This window comes from Panthera leo, chromosome D3 (genome assembly GCF_018350215.1).
Source record: "Panthera leo isolate Ple1 chromosome D3, P.leo_Ple1_pat1.1, whole genome shotgun sequence".
Classification (NCBI taxonomy): domain Eukaryota; kingdom Metazoa; phylum Chordata; class Mammalia; order Carnivora; family Felidae; genus Panthera; species Panthera leo.
Window position 1 is genome coordinate 35,567,523 of NC_056690.1, and position 19,628 is coordinate 35,587,150.

Below are 19,628 nucleotides of genomic sequence, written 5' to 3' on the forward strand. Positions count from 1 at the left end.
CACTTCCACTAGTAGATTTTGTAAGTTCCTATTTTTCATCTTTCCAACATCTCATATCGTCAGATCAAACAATTTGTAGGCAATCAGAGGGATATGAAGTGGGATCTAATTAATTTGTATTTCTCTCAGTATAGAGAGGAGGACCATATTTTTGTAAATTTTGCTGGTTTTGTTTTCCTTTTCTGTTTCCTGTGCATATTTTTTGCCCATTTTCAAAAATTGGGGTTTTGTTTTCTTATTAATCTTAATTCCTTGTATATCTTAAATACTTTGTAATACATAGTATGAATATCTTCTCCAAGTCTATGGCTTGTTTTTAACCAGATTTTAAAAATTAAGCTTTAATTTTGGCATCATTTAAAAATTACAAGCAAATTTATAATTTAAAAAAATTTTTTTTTATGATTCATGTGTTTTCTACCTTGTTTTAAGAAATTCTGCTTAGGGTCACCTGGGTGGCTCAGTGGGTTAAGCATCTGACTTCAGCTCGCGCAGGTCGTGATCTTGCAGTTCGTGAGCTCAAGCCCCGCATTGGGCTCTGTGCTGACAGCTCGGAGTCTGGAGCCTACTTCAGATTTTGTGTCTCCCTCTCTCTCTCTGCCCCTCCCCCGCTCACACTCTGTCTCCCTATATCAAAAAATAAGCATTAAAAAAACTTTAAATTAAAAAAAAGAGAAATTCTGCTTAACTCAAGGTCATAGCAATTATCTATATATTTCATTCTAATAGTATAAAAGTTGTGCTCCACATATTTCGATCTTTATTCTTTCTATAACTTATCTGTGCATAGGGTGTTAGGTAATAAAAATCTAATTTTACTTATTTGTATCTAGAAGCCAATTTTTCCACTACTGTCTTTTTTTTACAATGGAAATGGCTTTCTGATTACATAAACAACTCATGATCACTGTGAAAATTCAAATAATTATTTGACATATGAAGAAATACATTAAAAGTCACCTGAGAGCCTGTTGCCCTAAGATAGTCATCATTGATATTTTCAACATCTTTAATCAACAGTCTGTCCTCTCCTCCACTTGTTTATGGTACCACCTCAGTCATACAGAAAGAGGTCTTTTCTAGGATTCAGGCAAACTTAGAGAATTAACACTAGATCTGGATATAATTTGTAGAATTTGAAGTATCCGTGTAAAGGGTTTTCAAGTTAGAGTATATCACATGATTGCCTGATTTCATTAAGCAGCGTAAATAAGTAAACAGAATAAGTAGGAGTAGCACATGAAAAGTAAGAATTTTCCAGTGACAACCAGCTCTTCTATGGTTTGAGGACGTATGAGAATAAAGACTACAAATTTATGAAGCAAAAGCATAATTTTTCTTAGTATCATGCCCAGTATGCAAGGTTCATCTTGCTAAATATTTTCAAATTAAGACCATTAGTACTTCTTCTAATAAATAATTTATCTTAAATGTTGTCACAGAAGTAGACAAGGAAAAACAGAGCCAGTTCCTAGAAAAGCACTGTCTAACTTGGATAGAATGCGAAAATCTGCATCAGTCCATCTTGGAAGCTCTAGGGTGTAAAAGGTGAAATGAAATGGAGTACCTTGTGTCAAAGGGTTTAAAATGGAGCCAGGAGGCCATAAAGGAGGTGGGCCTTGTGCACGTCTTCATCCTCACCGGTGGAGCCATGAACTTTTGAGCTAGGCCAAACTGCAAATATTCTGAGGACCCAGCTGGAAAACCTACAACCTGCTGCAGTAACAGACTTTTGCTTAGTGGTAGTCTTAGCAACCAATTCTGTTCAGCCTCGATTCATGTTCTACAACCGACGCCAATCAAAATTCTTTGTAAACAACTTATACAAACATTCCCTTTCCTCTTTAAAAACACTTGACTTTTGTTCTCCGGCAGGATGCTATTTGGCTTGCTGCCCAAATCTGTGTTCCCCAAATTGCAGTTGTGAGACCCCAAAGAAATGTTTTGTTCTATTTTAGCTCTGCCTCTTTTTTTTTTTTTTTTGGTTGACAATGAAAAGTTATTTATCATATTTCAGTACCACCAAGAAATAGACGACCGTATCCTTCCTCTGCATACACAAATATCACCCTTCAGTATCTTAATATTTTCTATTCTTCACAAAATGTGTAAGTAAATTCTTTGAGGCACACATTAAAAATACATTTGATGTTTTAATTAAAAATAATCAGAACCACGTATAGGCCATGTCTATCAGCATGTAGGATGAGAGTCTGTTTTTTGACCTTGTGCCCACATTGATGTCTAATGAACACTGATGAAGTTATTTAGTTTTTTTTTTTTATTATTTTTTTTTAACGTTTATTTATTTTTGAGACAGAGAGAGACAGAGCGTGAACAGGGGAGGGGCAGAGAGAGAGGGAGACAGAGAATCCGAAACAGGCTCCAGGCTCTGAGCTGTCAGCACAGAGCCCGACGCGGGGCTCGAACTCACAGACCGCGAGATCACGACCCGAGCCGAAGTCGGACACTTAACCGACCGAGCCACCCAGGCGCCCAGAAGTTATTCAGTTTTTATGTAGGCATCCTCTGGTATATATGGCATGGGTTTTTGAAAACGTATTCAGACATTACTCATTTCTGTTCCAAAGGGATTTGAAATGTTTTAAGTGATAAGAATATGCAGTGTAGAGTTCAGTTATAAATTGCAGTACTATATGAAGAGATTTGGAAGAGCTACATAAGGATTAAGTCCCTCTTCCCAAATATAGCCATGTAGATACATCTGTTCTAACTTTACCTCGTCTCCATTCTACAGCTTTCTCTTTTGCCACATTCTAAAACCAAATTGTCAGAAAAGAAAGCAACAAGCCAAAGTATAGCTAGTGTGTTAGCCCAGGACTGGATTCCCGGTATTTGTGATTTCTGAGTGTGTGCAGACCTGGGTGAATCAGAACGACTTCTTTTCAAGCATGTGTGATTTATCCAGACACTGACCAGCTCCAAGTTCTTCCTGCCCACGTGCTTCCTGCTCCATCCCAGGCTGCCAAACTGCTCTACTGCTCCAATGCTTTGAATTTCGAAAGCTGTTTTCCTTGAGGACACTCCTAAGAAGAAAAGAGGAAATTGCCTATGTGCGTGTTTCTGAGACAACTTCAAGGGGTTTTTAGCAAGCAAAAAAATTTCCAGTGTGCAGGTTTTTTTTTTTTCTTTTTTTCTTCTTCTGATCTCATCTGAAAGACACTGTGGTTTTCAGCTAGCTTGGTGCTGTTACTACAGTCATTTTACCTGACCTCTTTTTTTTCAACAGGCGTAAGACAAGGCTGAGCTCATACTTTCATGAAAGCCACTCTGCCATCTAAGCAGAACTAACACTGTTAGAAGAGCATGCAAATTGTAATTAAAAAAAAAAAAATCCATAAGCCAGCAGTTTCTTTTGACCACGGTGGTTTTTTTTCCTCCTGCTCATTCTGCTGAAACAGCAGCGTTGGGGTACATTGCAAGGCTTCAGCTTTCTGCTCTAATTTGCTGTTCTTCTGATGAGAATTGTGCGTTTCAGGATGTTTTGTTTCATGTGTGCGACGTGTTGCACACCCAGCTGGATTTTAAGTTTCTGAAGGCATGGACCCCTCCTTTCTTTGCTCATCTCATCTCTTCTAGAGGATCCCATATGGTATTCTATTGTAGGTGCTCAATCATCATACGTGGAGTGAATGTGTGATTGAACAAATGAGTGACTGAACAGATACTTCCTGTCTCTCATTTTCTCAACTAAACTGGGCAAACTGGATAGGAGCCATTTCAGTCCTAGAGGAGGATCTGTGGCAAGGCAGAAATGAGATGAGAATCCAAGGGCATGTGGCAGGAGCTGAAGTGTTCAACAATTCCACAGTGAAGGTGGTTTAGACCTATGTGGATGGATGTCATAGGGTATAATCAGGTGTTTGCATGGATGTACATGTGATAGGTATTATGTTTTTAGTTTCACGCATTCATGTAATTATGTATTTCTATCGGTTGTATGTTATCTACGTGTGTATGACTTACATATAAACATATATGAGACAAGTATGTGTGTGTGTTTGTGTGCATGTATACAGTTGCCCCTTGAACACCACCAGTGTGAACCACGAGTCCACTTATACACAGATCTTTTCTGATAAAGACAGTACAGTACTGTAAATGTATTTTCTCTTGCTTATGATTTTTCAAAAGAAGAAACACTTTCTTTTCCCTAGCTTGCTTCATTGTATGAATACAGTACATACAATATACAACACACAAAATATGTGTTAATCAACTGTTTATGTATTTGGTAAGGCTTCTGGTCAGCAGTAGACTACTGGTAGTTAAGTTCTAGGGGAGTCAAGAGCTATACAGACTTTTGACTGTGCCAGGGAGTGGGCGCACCTATCCCCTGTGTTGTGCCAGGGTCAGCTGTATGTCCATTAAAGAATTTGCACTGAGATCCTCTTAGAGAACCACCTTTGTTTGGAAAAATACCGTGATTATCCACTTATGGTTGGAAAGTAAGGCCCTGGGGCTACAGATAGAAGAATATATGGAAATAAAGTCACAGCTAAACCAATCTGAATCTAATCATCAAGAGGAATTTGGGAGTTGAGAGAGTACAAGGGAGAGATTGAAGAGAGATGGGACTCCACAGGGCTTTGCTTAGGAAGGTCGTCATAGGGGAAATTAAAGAAAAGAGGCTGAATTCCTTGTCGGGGTTGGCCCAGAGCAGGAAAAAAGAAGTGGACCCCTAGAGAGATGTGAGTTCAGCTGAAACAGGACTTTGGAACTAGAAGTCAACACAAGCCTGTGCAATCTCAATAATTAATGAATAAATCTGAGGTGATCATTAGACTTTTCATAGAGCTTGGGAGGAAAGCTCAAGCAAAAAAATTTTAAGTTTATTTATTTATTTTCAGAGAGAGAGAGAAAGAGAGAGAGGAAGAAAGAGAATGAGTGGGGGAGGGGCAGAGAGGGAGGGAGAGATAGATTCCCAAGCAGGCTCTGTGCCATGCACGCAGACCCCAATGCACGGGTTCAAACCCATGAACCCATGAGATCATGACCCGAGCTGAGATCAAGAGTTGGATGCTTGACCGACTGAGCCACCCAGGAGTCCCTAGAAAATTTTGGTTAAACCTTAAAAACTGTTGGGGTGCCTAGGTGGCTCAGTTGGTTAAGTGTTGGACTTGAGTTGGTCATGATCTCACGGCTTGTGGCTTGAGCCCTGCATTGGGCTCTTTGCTGACAGCTCAGAGCCTAGAGCCTACTTCAGATTCTGTGTCTCCATCTCTCTCTCTGCCCCTCTCCTGTTCATGCTCTGTCTCTCTCTTTCTCTCAAAAACATTAAAAAAGTTTTTTAAAAATCTTAAAAACTGTTGCCACCTCAACTTCTATCTCTGGGTTCCTTAAAACCAGCATAAGGTGAGCGATTGAGAAACCCTCTACTCATTCCAACAAATCAGTCTCATGCATGACCTTCCTGAAGCCCAGAGTTATAAAGAAGATCAACAAATAAAGTCACCCCATGGTCTCTTTCAGGGGCTGTTAACAACAGGTATTTGAACTGGTAAGACAAAGTTAGCAACTCCAGTCCTGGTTCGCAACTCCAGTCCTGATTCTGGTCCCAACTCTAAGCAGAGGTAACCCTGCACCCAGAACGTCCCTGATTCAGCCTATTCTCACTCTAGCCATGCAGTGAGGACAGGACACCAATGGGGCAAACTGTGAAAATGTGGCAGGTTAGTCATAATATTTACAACCTGGATTTAGAGTCTTTTGACCTGTTTTCCCAGGGCTATATTAGCCACTGTATTAAAATACCAAGGTAATTTTCACACTTGTATGATATGGATGGTTATTGTTCCTGTTTTACAAATAGGAGGACTGTGACATAAGCTTGCTCAGCACCAGCCGAGCAGGCTTCTGAGTGAGGAATTATGATTTCCAGGGTTGGGCTTGGTTCACTGGACACCATTGTCCTTTTCTACAAAAGGTTTATTGTGAAATGTTTACAAAAGCACTTTTAGGAAGAGTTCAGTGTCTATTTCTGTCTTGGTGAAAATGTGGGTGAATGTATAGGAGTGCTACAGAGCCCCCTCGCAGAGGGAGAAGGGCATTCACTCTTGCTGTGTTCTTACCATGAGCCCCGCGTTAGGATTCCTTACCTATATTGTCTGCACTTTTCTGAAAGATAAGGCAGCAGGGACAAACTTTCTGGAGTGATGTAACATTCTATAACTTAACAGCATGGATACACAAGGGAATGCGTTTGTCAAAAGGCATCCACTGGCACATTTAAGATTTAAACCTTTCAAGGGCCCCTAGGTGGCTCAGTCCGTTGAGTGTCCAACTCTTGATCTTGGGTCACGTCTTGATCTCAGGGCCTTGATCAGTGTCGTGAGTCTGAACCCTGCGCTGGGCATGAAGCCTACTTTAAAAATAAGGTTTAAACCTTTCATTCTTTTAACACATCAAAAGAAATAGAGCCCTAAACAGATATCGAACTCTTATTAATGACATACAGGCTAGACTGTTTGGCCATGACATGTTCTGATGTCTAAAACTCACTTTGAAATGCATCCAAAAAATAAGATGGATTGGTGGGTGGATAGAGGGATGATTCAGTGGACAGATATGTGGTAAAGCAGGTAGAACACAATGTTAACTGTAGAATCTAGCTGATAGATACACGAGTGTTCATTGTATAATTCTTTCAACTTCTCTGTGTGGTTGTAATTTTTCATAATTAAATGTTAGGGGGAAAAAAGTGGAGCTGACAGTTCATACCAATTTTGGATGCTACAGAAAAGTCCAGAAATATGGATGCTCAGAAATAAAATATTCCGGTTAGGCTAGTTTTAGAGCTATGTGGGGGAAAGGCCCTCCTTGAAAATATAGAAGGATACCAGCTCCTTGTAGTTGAAATTGCATTTCTACTATGTACTGCGCTTCTCTGTGAACTGCCATTGGGTGCGTTCTCAAGACACAGGTTATGGTCCTTACCTTGATGGCCTCTCCACGGCATTTGGCATCACTGGCCACTTCCTCCTCAAAACACCCTCCTGGTTTCTCTCCCACTTCTCTGCTGGCTCCTTCACAGGCTCCTTTAACTACTTTTTAACATAGGTGTTTCTTTGGGGTGAGTTCTGGGCCTTCCTTTCTTTTCCTTGCAGTCTTTCTCCCAAGAGGGTCTCTCTGGGTTTTGGTACCCTCTCAGAGATGACATCTACCAAAGCCGTAACTCCAGACTAATCTTCTCTTTTCAACAAGGGACTCTTAAAGCCAGTTGCCTCCTTGATATCTCCACTTGAATGTCCCCATGAACTCACCTCTAAAAAATGCACACCCTTGGGGTGACTGAGTGGCTCAGTCGGTTAAGCATCCGACTTCAGCTCAGGCTGTGATCTCACAGTTCGTGGGTTCGGGCCCCATGTTGGGCTCTGCGCTGACAGCTCAGAGCCTGGAGCCTGCTTTGGATTCTGTATCTCCCCCTCTCTCTGCCCCTCCCCTGCTTGCATGCTGTCTCTCTCAAAAATGAATAAACATTTAAAAAAAATTTTTTTTAAATGCACATCCTTTCCACACTATTCAATCCTCAGCTACAGTGTTTCTCTTTCTCTTGACCTTCCTGCGCATCCCCCTTCCGCCCTGCCCACTGCAGTGACCGTCATCTGCCCTGCCAGCTGGTCCAAGACCCTCACTCCATTCTCATTGGATCAAAGCCACCAATGTCATCTCTTAAAAACACAAATCTGATTATGTCTCTTCTCTACTTAAAAAACCTCATTAATGGCTTACCACTGCTGTTAGGCTAAAATACACAATTCCTCATATGGACAACAAGGTCCCAATGTTGGGGCCTCTGCCTGCCTCTCTGTCTTGTCTCCCATCACCTCCCCTTGGCTCAGTCGACTGGGGTCACATGAGCTTTGGGTCCTCTAGTAAGCTGAGTATTTTCCTACCCCATGGCCTTTGTAGAGGGCACTCCCTCTTCTTGGAATGTTTCCTACAATCTTTCCTGGTAAATCCCTACTCATTGTTTAGGTCTTAGCTGAAATAATGCTCTTTGAGAGAAACTTCCTGACACATCCCCCCCCTCCCATCTAAATTATGCCTTATTCTCTTGTTGTCTGTCATAAAGCTTTCACTTTTTGTCTCACAGTAGAATTAGTGATTATATGTTTGTGTGTGTACTTATTTGCTGATGTCTGTCTCCCCTGCTAGACTTCAAACTCTGTGTGGGCAGGGACCGTGTCTGCTGTGCTCATCTCTGTGTCCCCGGCCCTATCATGAGTCCTGGGCACTGGGGAGGTGAGCAACACCCACTTATCAGTTCAGTGAACACACAGGTGTGCCTCACAGAGTTACAGTTTGAACAGTCGTGTATAATGGCATAAATCAACGGGGCATCAGGATTCAGCATCATTAGGACGTGTGCAGCCCTCCCCACAGGCGTCACCAAGAACCCATTCAACGCAGGGCATGAGGATGACTGGAACACACAGTCTGTTCTGAGTCATTCCTGTCTTGCCTCCTGACTCACTCCCTGCATGCGGGTAAAGGAAAAGCAAGAAAGAGCAATGCTTTAAGTGCCTGCTAAAAAGACTTCCTCTTCCTCTTCCTCTTCCTCATGTGGGAAGCGTTTGTGGGCATAGTCTTCAAGCCCACAAAAATGAAAGGCAAGTAACTTGAACTCAGAAGCACATGGTTGGCTGTTCCTGGCTCTGTCGCTTATTAGATATAGGACCTTGTATGGAGAATTTATATCTTAGAAACTTGATATGCCCCACCTATGTCATACAGCTATTAGTTAATGGGTTAATGTAAATGAAAGTGTTTCTCCCATCTCTGCCTGTAGACTATCACAAGCATAGGGCTTACTCTGCAGCTTGAAAGACAATAAAATAGTAGAGACACTGATTTTGCTGTTTTTGACTGCTCTGCTACCAGTCTCTTACTAAATGTTTTACAATTAGAATAATGAACAACTTGATATTCTTTCCACTTTCAATACTTAATTGTAGGTGGGAACATGGTGGACATGACCTAAATTCAGAAATATCATTTCCTAAATCAGCAATCCACGGTCGGGATTAACCTATGAAGCGCTTAAATTGTGCGAGCATCCAACCCATCTATTGGTAATAGCTTTCTGGGTGATGCTGTACTAAAATCTATGTTTTTCCTCATAGTTGCCTATTATTTTAATGACAAAAACATCTTTATTTCCCCAGTTGTGAAAATAAAATGCATTCATAAAAATGCAAATGATATATAAATATAATAAGTAGCAAGAGAAAATCATTTATAAATATCTTCTCTTTACTTACATCGAAAAGACTATAAAAATAAGTAAGACCACCAAGTAAATATAAACAAGTCATTTACACAGGCAGCACTTGATGAGAATTTTAAAAATCTCTCATACATGGGGTTATTTCAAAAGACTACTTCTACCTTGCAAAAAGCACACATTTTTGTTTATGATACATTTTTCAACTTACTGGCTATTAGTTCTTTCAGGGAAAATGGCTTGCCGATGTATATTTGAGAAGACCATCCTTTTCAGTTGGACAGTAAGAACGAAAATATCCACTAAATATTTCCAATGACTTTACCATATGTAGAACAACTAAGAGATATAGAAATTGTCAGCAAGGAAAGTAATGTGAGGACCCATGGTATTTCTTAAATGTCACATGGAAGAGGCAAGGAATGCAAGCTTAATGGCATATGCTACCTTTGCAGATCGTTAATAAGTACAGACATTATGATGGCTTTGATTTCATACAGCAGCAGTTCATCTGTACAGCCACAAGGAAGTAGCCACGGATATTACTAATTTAATTTCATTTAATTAATTAATTTGGATATTGCTAATTGTAAATGCTAGCCTGTCATCATCAAGAAGGATGCTAAAATCTGGGAGGTTGCAAGAAAAGGCAGAAACACAACAGGAGCACTGAGTAAACTTTCAGGCTGAATTCAAGTGAATTGCTGGGCGACCGTGGGTTTCTAAATTCTTTTGCAGCATCCATCAACCCACAGGTCAGCGTAAACAAGGCTAAGGTAGGGGCTACGCCTGTTCTATATCGCCATCTAGCGGATAGTGATACCCATGCTCTTTCGGTGCGTTTGCTTCTGAGGTAGACTTGCCCTAGTTTTAGCAAGCGAGCTGATGAATATCATTTGAGACACAGAAGATGAACTAACCTTTGAGTTTTGGTTTCCTTTGGACTTTAAAATGTCTGTTTCGGGGCGCCTGGGTGGCTCAGAAGGTTGAGCGTCCGACTTCGGCTCAGGTCATGATCTCACGGCTCGTGAAAGCTTCAGTTACACAAGACGAATGCATTCTAGACGTCTGAACAACACTGTCTAGAGTTAACACTGTATTGTGCACTTAATTGGTTTAGAGGGTAGATCTCATGTTAAATGTTTTTACCACATTGTTTTGAAAAAAGAATCATGAGGAAGACCGTGAACAAAAGAAAACAGTGAAAGAAAAGAAAGACTAGAATCGAAAATGTCAGAGTGCTTCTCACGTGTGTAAGTATTATTCTGTGAACCTTCTGTTACATACACACACGTGTGTTTGTGGGTACTAGGGTGTAACGTAAAGGGCTTTTCATTCTGTGGGTCGAGTTCAAAGAAGTTCAAAAGCCACTGTTGTACTCTCAGAAAAAAAAAATTCAGACTAAAGCTAAAACTGATATTGTGTTTCGAGGGAATTTGGTTTCCTTGTATGTAGACGTGCTTCTCTATCCCTGAACAAGGCAGTTTAAGATCCTTGAGGCAGCACATGGGGTAACTTAGAGACACATGAATTGTGGACTCAGTCTATGCTTTCTCTTCTATGTAAAAATAAGGTAGGACTGATCTGGGAGCTTCATTATACTGAGCACAGCCTTTGAAGCAGGACAAACCTGGTGTCGAATTCTGATAACAGAAACTTCTAGCTATATGTTAGACTTTGTGAATGTCAGCATCCTGGTCTGAAAATGAAGCTGATAATTCTTCCTTCGTAAAGCTGTTGTGAGAAACTGATGGTAATGTAGACAATGAGTCACCAATTTGCTGATAACATTTGAAATAGTTCTTGTCTTCCTTTATTGCCCTAGATTTCTATATCTTAGAATTGCAAATTTCTCTAAATCAATTTATTTATTTATTTATTTATTTACTATTTTTATTTATTTATTTTTATTTATTTTTAATTTTTTTAACATTTATTTATTTTTGAGACAGAGAGAGACAGAGCATGAACAGGGGAGGGTCAGAGAGAGAGGGAGACACAGAATCCGAAACAGGCTCCAGGCTCTGAGCTGTCAGCACAGAGCCTGACGCGAGGCTCGAACTCACAGACCGTGAGATCATGACCTGAGCCGAAGTCGGATGCTTAACCGACTGAGCCACCCAGGCGCCCCTATTTATTATTTTTAATCTTTATTTTTGAGAGAGAGAGAGAGAGAGAGGGAGACAGAGCATGAGCAGGGGAGGGGCAGAGAGGGAGACACAGAATCCGAAGCAGGCTCCAGGCTCTGAGCTGTCAACACAGGCTCTGAGCCCACGTGGGGCTCAAATTCACGGACTGCGAGATCACGACCTGAGCTGAAGTTGGACACCCAACTGACTGAGCCACCTAGGCGCCCCAGTATTTGTTTATTTTTAAATGTTTATTTATTTTTGAGAGAGATGGAGACAGAGACAGAGAATCTGAAGCAGAGCCCAATGTGGGGCTTGATCTCACAAATCGTGATATCATGAACCGAGCCGAAGTTGGATGCTGCTTAACTGCTTAACTGGTGGAGCCATCCAGATGCCCCATCCCTTAATCAACTTAAAACCTACAATCGAGCTGGAACTCCAGTAAGAGTTTTTTCTTCCTCTTCAGGGAGGTCCAGTGAAAGCCTTAACACTATACTCTCTTATTCTGCTTATGATTATGTTTAATTCATTGTGAATCTCAGTGGGAGTGTATTTCTCGTTTCTGCAGTGGCTTTTTATTTTACCGATTTCCTTCTTAAAGTGGGACACCATCCTTGGGGACTTGTTACCCAAACATAACGACAGTGTTTTGTGTGAGCAGAGCAGGTGCTGGAGGAAGAGAGAGGACCCAGCTCCATTCCTTTTACTGAGAAATCAACATATAACATTATATTAGTTTCAGTGTATAACATGATTCAATAGTTGTATATACTGCAAGGTGATCACCACAACAATTCTAGTCAATATCCATCCCCATAGATAGTTACATTTTTTCCTTGTGATGAGAATTTTTAAGATTTATTCTCTTAGCAACTTTCAAACCTACAATCCAGTATTGTCAGCCACAGTCACCATGCTGTACATTACATCACTAGGACTTACTGACTTACTTCATAATTGGGATTTTGTACCTTTTGAACTCCTTCACTCATTTTGTCTACCCCTCCTGCCCCTGGCAACCACCAATCTGTTCTCTGTATCTGTGAGTCCAGCTCTATTTAAAAAAATTTTTTTTTTAATTTAAATTTTAGTTAACATATAGTGCAATATTGGTTTCAGGAGTAGAATTCAGTGGTTCATCACTTACATACAACACCCTGGACTCATCACAACAGGTGCTCTCCTTAATATCTATCACCCGTCTAGCCCATCTCCCACCCACTTCCCTCAATCAACCCTCAGTTTGTTCTCTATCCTTAAGAGTCTCTTGTGGTTTGTTTCCCTCTCGTCTCTTCCTTGCTCCTCCCATATGTTCATCTATTTTGTTTCTTAGATTCCACATATGAGTGAATTCATATGGCATTTGTCTCTCTCTGATAGATTTATTTCACTTAGCATAATACATTCTAACTCCAACCATGTCATTGCAAATGGCAAGATTTCATTCTTTTTGATGGCTGAGTAATATTCCATTGTATGTATGTACCACTTCTTTATCCGTTCATCAGTCGATGGACATTTGGGCTTTCTCCATAGTTTGCCTATTGTTGATAATGAATTCAGCTCTATTTTGTGCCCTTTCCCTTCAGCTCAGTCTCTCCCCAGTCTCTTTCTGCTCCTTCCTTTCTTCCCTAACCTGCTGTAGCAAGTTTCCTTATCCCAGAGGAAACGGAATTGACAAACTGTGGCTAACAATAGAACCTATCATGCCTCCTCAAGTGGGTGTCCTGGTGAGGAAATAAGAAAATGAATATGCAAGCTGTAAGAACAATGAGGGTTATACCAACATCAGATGTTTTTGCATTATGATGAATGAATGGATATTCTTGGTAATGTTGGTGAAGCATTAACCCAGAGGGTGCCTGGGTCTGCCATTTGCCAGCTGAGTGGCCTTGGTCAAGTTGTCAAACCTTTTGAAACCTCAGTTTTCTCATCTCTAAATTGTGGAAAACAGTCCCTCCCATCCACAGGGCTCTTTAAGAATCAGAACATATAGAGCACTTAGACACATGGGAAAAGATCTTAGCCATAGTAAATGATTGTTATGGACTGAATGTTTATGTTCCCTGAAATTCATACACTGAAGTCTAATCCCCAGTGTGATGGAATTGGGAGGTGGGGCTTTGGGGAGGTGATTAAGTCATAATGGTGGAGCACTTATGAATGGGGTTAGTGCCCTTACGAGAAGAGACATGAGATTGCCCTCTCTCTCTCCTCACCAGGTGAGGACACCCAGAGAAGGCGGCCATCTGCAAATCAAGAAGAGAGTCCCCACCAGACACAGATCTGTAGAACCTTGATCTTGGACTTCTGGTCTCCAGAATTGTGAGGACCAATGGTTGTTGTTGAAGCCCCCAGCCTATGGTACTCTTGTTATAGCAGCTGGAACTGACTAAGACAATGATCAATAAATATCAGTGGTTGTTATTGTCATATCTCCCCAGATATTTTTGTCCTTGATGGACCAGAAAGGTAGTCCTTAAAGTTAAAAAGTTAAAAGTTAAAGTTTCATAACATCTATGAGTTGTGGGGAAAATGGGGGGAAAAGGCAAGACATTTGGGGCAGAGGAGCCTTCCTGAAACTCTGAAATCATCCCATGTGGGCAACCACCTGGGCATGATACTGCTCTGTATTGGAGACTTTGCAATTTACTTGAAATTTTGCTACAGTATAGAGAGGCCCATGTGATAACTGACTCCATGAATGGCAGATTATTGTGTTTTAAGTTAACACTCTTTTCAAACCACAGAGGCTGGTTATTACTTCGTATCTCTCACTACTATATGATCTGCTCATCTGTGGGTTATCGCCTTTGCCCCTCGTTTGTGTCCTGCCTTCAGAGACATAGAAGACAGGGAGCTGAGGCACAAAAAGGGCCTTGGTAGTGAGGATCAGGTAAGGGGGTGGAAATAAGGAGGGGAAGAGAAGAGAAGGGAGTGGCTGAGCACAAATTGCTAGAGGAACCACTCTCTTACTATCGTTTTTAAGGTGGTTTTTCTTTTTTAAGTTTATTTATTTATTTTGAGAGAGAGACAGAGAGAATGAGCAGAAAGGGGCAGAGAGAGAGAGAGGGAGAGAGAATCCCAAGCAGGTTCCACCCTGTCAGCACAGAGCCCAATGCGAGGCTTGAACTCACAAACTGTGAGATCATGACCCGAGCCAAATTCAAGAGTCAGAGGCTTAACCAACTGAGCCCCCTATTATCATTTTTAGATGGAATCTTGGTCAATTCATATGATGTGCACCTTTCATAGTGAATGAGATGATTTTAGGTGGTACACAGGTGAACTTTTTTTTTTTTTTTAAACATTTAATTATTTTTGAGACAGAGAGAGACAGAGCATGAACGGGGGAGGGTCAGAGAGAGAGGGAGACACAGAATCTGAAACAGGCTCCAGGCTCTGAGCTGCCAGCACAGAGCCCGATGCGGGGCTTGAACTCATGGACCACGAGATCATGACCTGAGCTGAAGTCAGCCGCTTAACCAACTGAGCCATGCAGGTGCCCCCAGGTGAACGTTTTTTTAAGTTTCATTCTTGCTAATGAGAAGATCATCAGAATAAGCCTGAGCAAGCAAAGCTGTTTATTAGACTTATTCCAAAAGAGGAGAGCACTCACTCCTCTGACAGTTTTAGTTATGTTCCAGGAGGCAGAGCTCAAAGAAGAAAACTTACAGGTTTTGAGGTCTGGGCTCAAGTGGTTGAAGGTCGGTCTCTCAAGGCAGAGAATGGACGGGGGCCGGGTTTGGGATGGGAGGACACAGCAAGGTGAGGATCTGCAGGAGTAAACTGCTATCTGATGTTTTCTCAGGTGGGCACACTGTTTTCCTGAATAAAGTCATTTGCAGAAATTTCCTGAAGCAAACAGCAAAGGTATTTATTGGTGTACGGTCTTATTTTCCTGGGCAAGGATTTCTTGGAACAAATGGTTGTGTTCTGTTGACACAGATGGACTCAGTTCTCATAATTACGTGTTTCGTTAATGTGTATTTGATAATATATAATTGGTGCTTCAAACTGCTAATCGTGAAAATAATATTATTTAGGACAACAGGGAAGTAAATTAAATTTAAAGATAAAAGCTGAGTTCATCAAAGAAAACTAATAGTATAGGTGATACTAAACCATGACAAAAATTCTGAGTACAGTATATGAACCAACTGACGTGTGAAAAACACTATTCAATACAGGAGAATGTCCTGGTGGAGTCTAGAGTGGAGGAAAATCCTCTTACGGGGAAGGAGTGTAGCCCACAGTTGAATCATCGGAGAAAGCCAGGGTAGATGAGTGGGATTGGCAGAGCTGGTTGCCTGGGCTGGGAGGGGCCCCGGTGCCCCCTGGGTTTAGTGTCATCTCCCTTGTGCAAATGAGCTGAGCACTAGAAAAGTCCCTCTGTCTGGAAACTCTGACTTACTTGTGGGTCTACTTGGGGTTTGAGCTTTCAAACAGGAAGTAGCAGCTGCTGTTGGAAGATCCTATGCGAGACAGATGGATTCCCCATTAGTGGCACCTGCCATTGTGGTCACCCAGATGCCAACTGCATAATGTAGCAAAAAGGCACTGAGACTCAATGAAGGGCAAACCAACCAGAATGCCTCGGTGATGGATATTTTGAACAAACTGAAAAGGATAGAAGGAGGAGGCAAGGGCAGCTTCTGGTTTTCTAGAAACCAGAGCCAAAGCAACTTCAGTGGTGGGGTTGGTGTAGGGGAAGGAGGATAAATCCCGGGCAATTCAGGACAAAGTTAGCTTGACTTTGAGGAGAGGAACTTTTGGGACCAGATAGAGAACAGCCTTTCTTAGGTAGAAAGCCCAGGACCAGGGGAGAATCCTGTAGTATCTGCTATGTTCAGGTGCCTGCTGAGACAAAATAAAGCAGTCCGAGTCAGGGAGATGATGGGGGTGGGAAGAGAGCAGGCAGAAGGAGGCAGTTCCTTTATGTTGCCAAGAATCTCACTACAGTGCTCATCAGTGACTTGAATCATCCTGAGACCTAACTCTAAGGAACTTCATCCAGTGTGCTACTCAAACCAGAGTGGGTGGGGCTCACCCTATAGCAAAACCAAGGGAACTGGAAAAGGAGCCATTCTGAAAGCAACCCTATTCCCTTCCTCAAAGACAAGGATCAGATATCGCCAGTATTCTGCAAATCAACCATTCCTAATGATTGTGTGTGTGTGTGTGTGTGTGTGTGTGTGTGTGTGTGTGTGATGGCTGCAATTTTGCTCACCACTTTGTTACGCCCCTGTCAGCTTCCCTGACCAGCGTTGCATGGTGGTTGGAATTTGGTTTTATTTCCTGTCTTCTGCTGGTTTTGGGTTTTATTTGCTGTTCTTTTTCCAGCTCTTTAAGGCATAAGGTTAGGTTGCGTGTCTGAGATCTTTCTTCCTTCTTTAGAAAGGCTTGGATTGCTGTATACTTTCCTCTTATGACTGCCTCTTATGACCGTCCTAGAGGTTTTGGGTTGGGGTGTTGGAATTTGGTTTTAGTAACTAACATCAGGCTTCCAGGCACCTTCACCATCAACGGGTAACCTAAAAAATTAAGCATTCAAAAAATGCAACAAAGTAAACAGCAGGCAATGGCCTTACCAGCACCGAAGAAACATCCAGGTGATAAAGTGGAAGACTAACCAAGATGTGGGCATTTGAATGTTTACTATTATTCCTTAGGAAACAAACAACTAGAGAAGGAAAATGTCAGCAGAGGTTTTTTTTTCAGCAAGTCGAGATCCCGAGAATGACTGTACAGAGACAAGAGAGCAGCCTCCCTGAGCAGCCACGAGGCTTTTGTGTTTTGTTTTTTTACTGTTTGGGTAATATGAGTTGAAAGAAGAAATATCAATAACACATGGGGAGAATCCCAACTAAAGAAATCTGAAACGTATAATAAAAGTTTTTCTCCCCCATTTCTGTTATTTTGGATGCTGGTGTTAAACTTCCAAGTGTTAGGATTTAAAAGGAAATTTTATGCCCTTCTTGTTTATTTCTAGGATGAAATAGGATAGCATTTTTGTTTTCTTACATGACTTTCTTTGAAAACGTGCAATATATTGGTGGCTCAGTCAGTCGAGCCTCAGATTCTTGATCTCTGTTAGGGTCCTGATCTCAGGGTTGTGAGTTCCACCCCGCATTGGGTTCCACACTGGGCATGAGGCCTACTTAAAAAAAAGAGCGGGGCACCTGGGTGGCTCAGTTGGTAAGCGTCCGACTTCAGCTCAGGTCATGATCTCAAGGTTCATGAGTTGGAACCCCGCATCAGGCTCTGTGCTGACAGCTCAGAACCTGGAGCCTGCTTCCGATTCTGTGTCTCCCTCTGTCTCTGTTCTTCCCCTGCTCACACTCTGTCTGTCTCTCAAAAATAAATAAACATTAAAAAGAAAACAGAAAGAAAGAAAACGTGCATTATAAAGTTCCTCAAAAATAAAATGTTTATCCTTGAAAGGAAAAAAAAATTTGCTCCACCACTCAATACCCAAGTCACCATACACATGATGCTTATTCGCCCTGAGTCTGGTGTTTTCCCACTTGTGCCTGTGATGTTAGGAAGACCACGTGACAGAGTATATGCAAAATGTTTGGCACATTGTCAGGACTTAATACGTATTCGCTGTTAGCTAATGTTTTTTATGAATCTGACGGGGGGAGTGGGTCGTGGGGGTGGGGCGTGGAGGTTGTTTTTGGATTCCTGCTTCCTGTGGGTCTGACCGGAGAGAGAAGTGAATCAAAGAGTGAGTGAGGCCAGGGCAAGAGGCACACAGGCAAAGGTCAACGATCTTTGGGAAACTTACAGTTTGCTCGTGTCATTTATATTCCTGGTCAAAAAAAAAAAAAAAAAAAAAGGCTACAAAACCCCCACAAACAACAAAAACACACAAACCTCTAGGAACGGAAGACAAGAGAAGAAAGAAGGAGGAGGAGGAAGATACCCAGGGAAAATGATGAGAAATGCTGATTTGCTACCCTGAGCCTATAGGGAAAGCTTCCATGTGATGGCTTATTTGGACCAATGCTGCTTGAAGAAAGAAAACTCAGCAGAGAAAAACAAAAAATAAATAGGGTGAATAAAGGCTTGTGAGAAACCCACACAGTCCATGTGATGGAGAGATATGCTCATGAAGGGATAGTCCATGAAAAGGGGCAGATTTTAAAAAGTTTGTAGGTACACCCAGTCACAATTTTGTGAAACATTATATTCACGTTGACAATAATTAGAAGACAATTTGCCATAATTTGAATATATTGTCTGGTAAAGCTCTAAAGATACTTAAATTCAGTATGAAAAGTTAACGAAGCACTATAAGATAATTTAAAATTACTTTAACGTTGTTTTGATTAATTTGGCATTGTTTCAGTTGATTCCTAGGCTATCACTTTTGATAACTAAGTGCTCCCTCATTTTGCTGTGACCTTTCAAGACAGTGTCAGACACATCTCTATATTATCACTATTAAATCAAAAACACGAGAACTCCTTGGATAGGATAGGGCGCTGGGGATACCACCATGGGACATGCGTCACAGGGTCCTTATTTATTTATTTAAACAATTTTTTTTAACGTTTATTCATTTTTGAGAGACAGAGAGAGACAGAGTACAAGTAGGGGAGAGGCAGAGGGAGAGGGAGACACAGAATCTGAAGCAGGCCCCAGGCTCCCAGCTGTCAGCACAGAGCCTGATGCGGGGCTTGAACTTGAGACCATGACCTGAGCCGAAGTTGGCCGCTTAACCGACTGAGCCACCCAGGCACCCCACAGGGTCCTTATTTTTAAAAGATTTCCATCTGGCTCTCCCCAGTCTAGTCCTCCTTTAAGACCCTGTAGGGCCCCATGATTCTTCAGATGTGGCATGAAACCCACTGTATTTTAAGCACCTGTTGATTTGTTTCTCTCCCCCTTGGATGGCAAACCGAAAAGGCAGATCATAAATACTTGTTGACTTAGAGCGCAGATCTGAAGGAGGAGCAGGGGCAAGCCCTTTGAATCTTGGGGAGGAGCACTGGGCAGAGGGAATAGCAGAACAAGTGCCTGGGAGGGTTGGGCATGTTCCAGGAGCCGGGGGTGGGGGTGGGGGTTGAGGGTTGGGAGTGGGGGGCGGGGTGCAGAACGATTGGAGTGAGACAGTTAGAACAGAAGAGCCCTCAGAGAGGTAAACAGGGCTTGTAGATTGGGTAGAAGCTGGTAGTGACTGTAAGAAGTTGGGAGTCCGTGGGGGATTTTGAGCAGACGAGTGAAATAAATGATCTGGCTTT

At 41.8% G+C, this 19,628-nt stretch overlaps 1 long non-coding RNA gene across 2 annotated transcripts in view; it reads left to right on the forward strand.

Moving 5' to 3' along the window:
• LOC122204250 overlaps positions 1–17,423 on the forward strand; it is a 29,503-nt gene extending 12,080 nt beyond the window's left edge. The window contains exons 2-4 of one of the 2 annotated variants that reach the window (XR_006195574.1): positions 13,602–13,743; positions 15,191–15,252; positions 17,101–17,423. This is a non-coding gene — a long non-coding RNA (uncharacterized LOC122204250). Of the gene's footprint in view, positions 1–13,601; positions 13,807–15,190; positions 15,253–17,100 lie in introns of those variants that run through there. The other variant, XR_006195573.1, reaches the window with a different exon arrangement.
• The last annotated feature ends 2,205 nt before the right edge of the window (positions 17,424–19,628 follow it).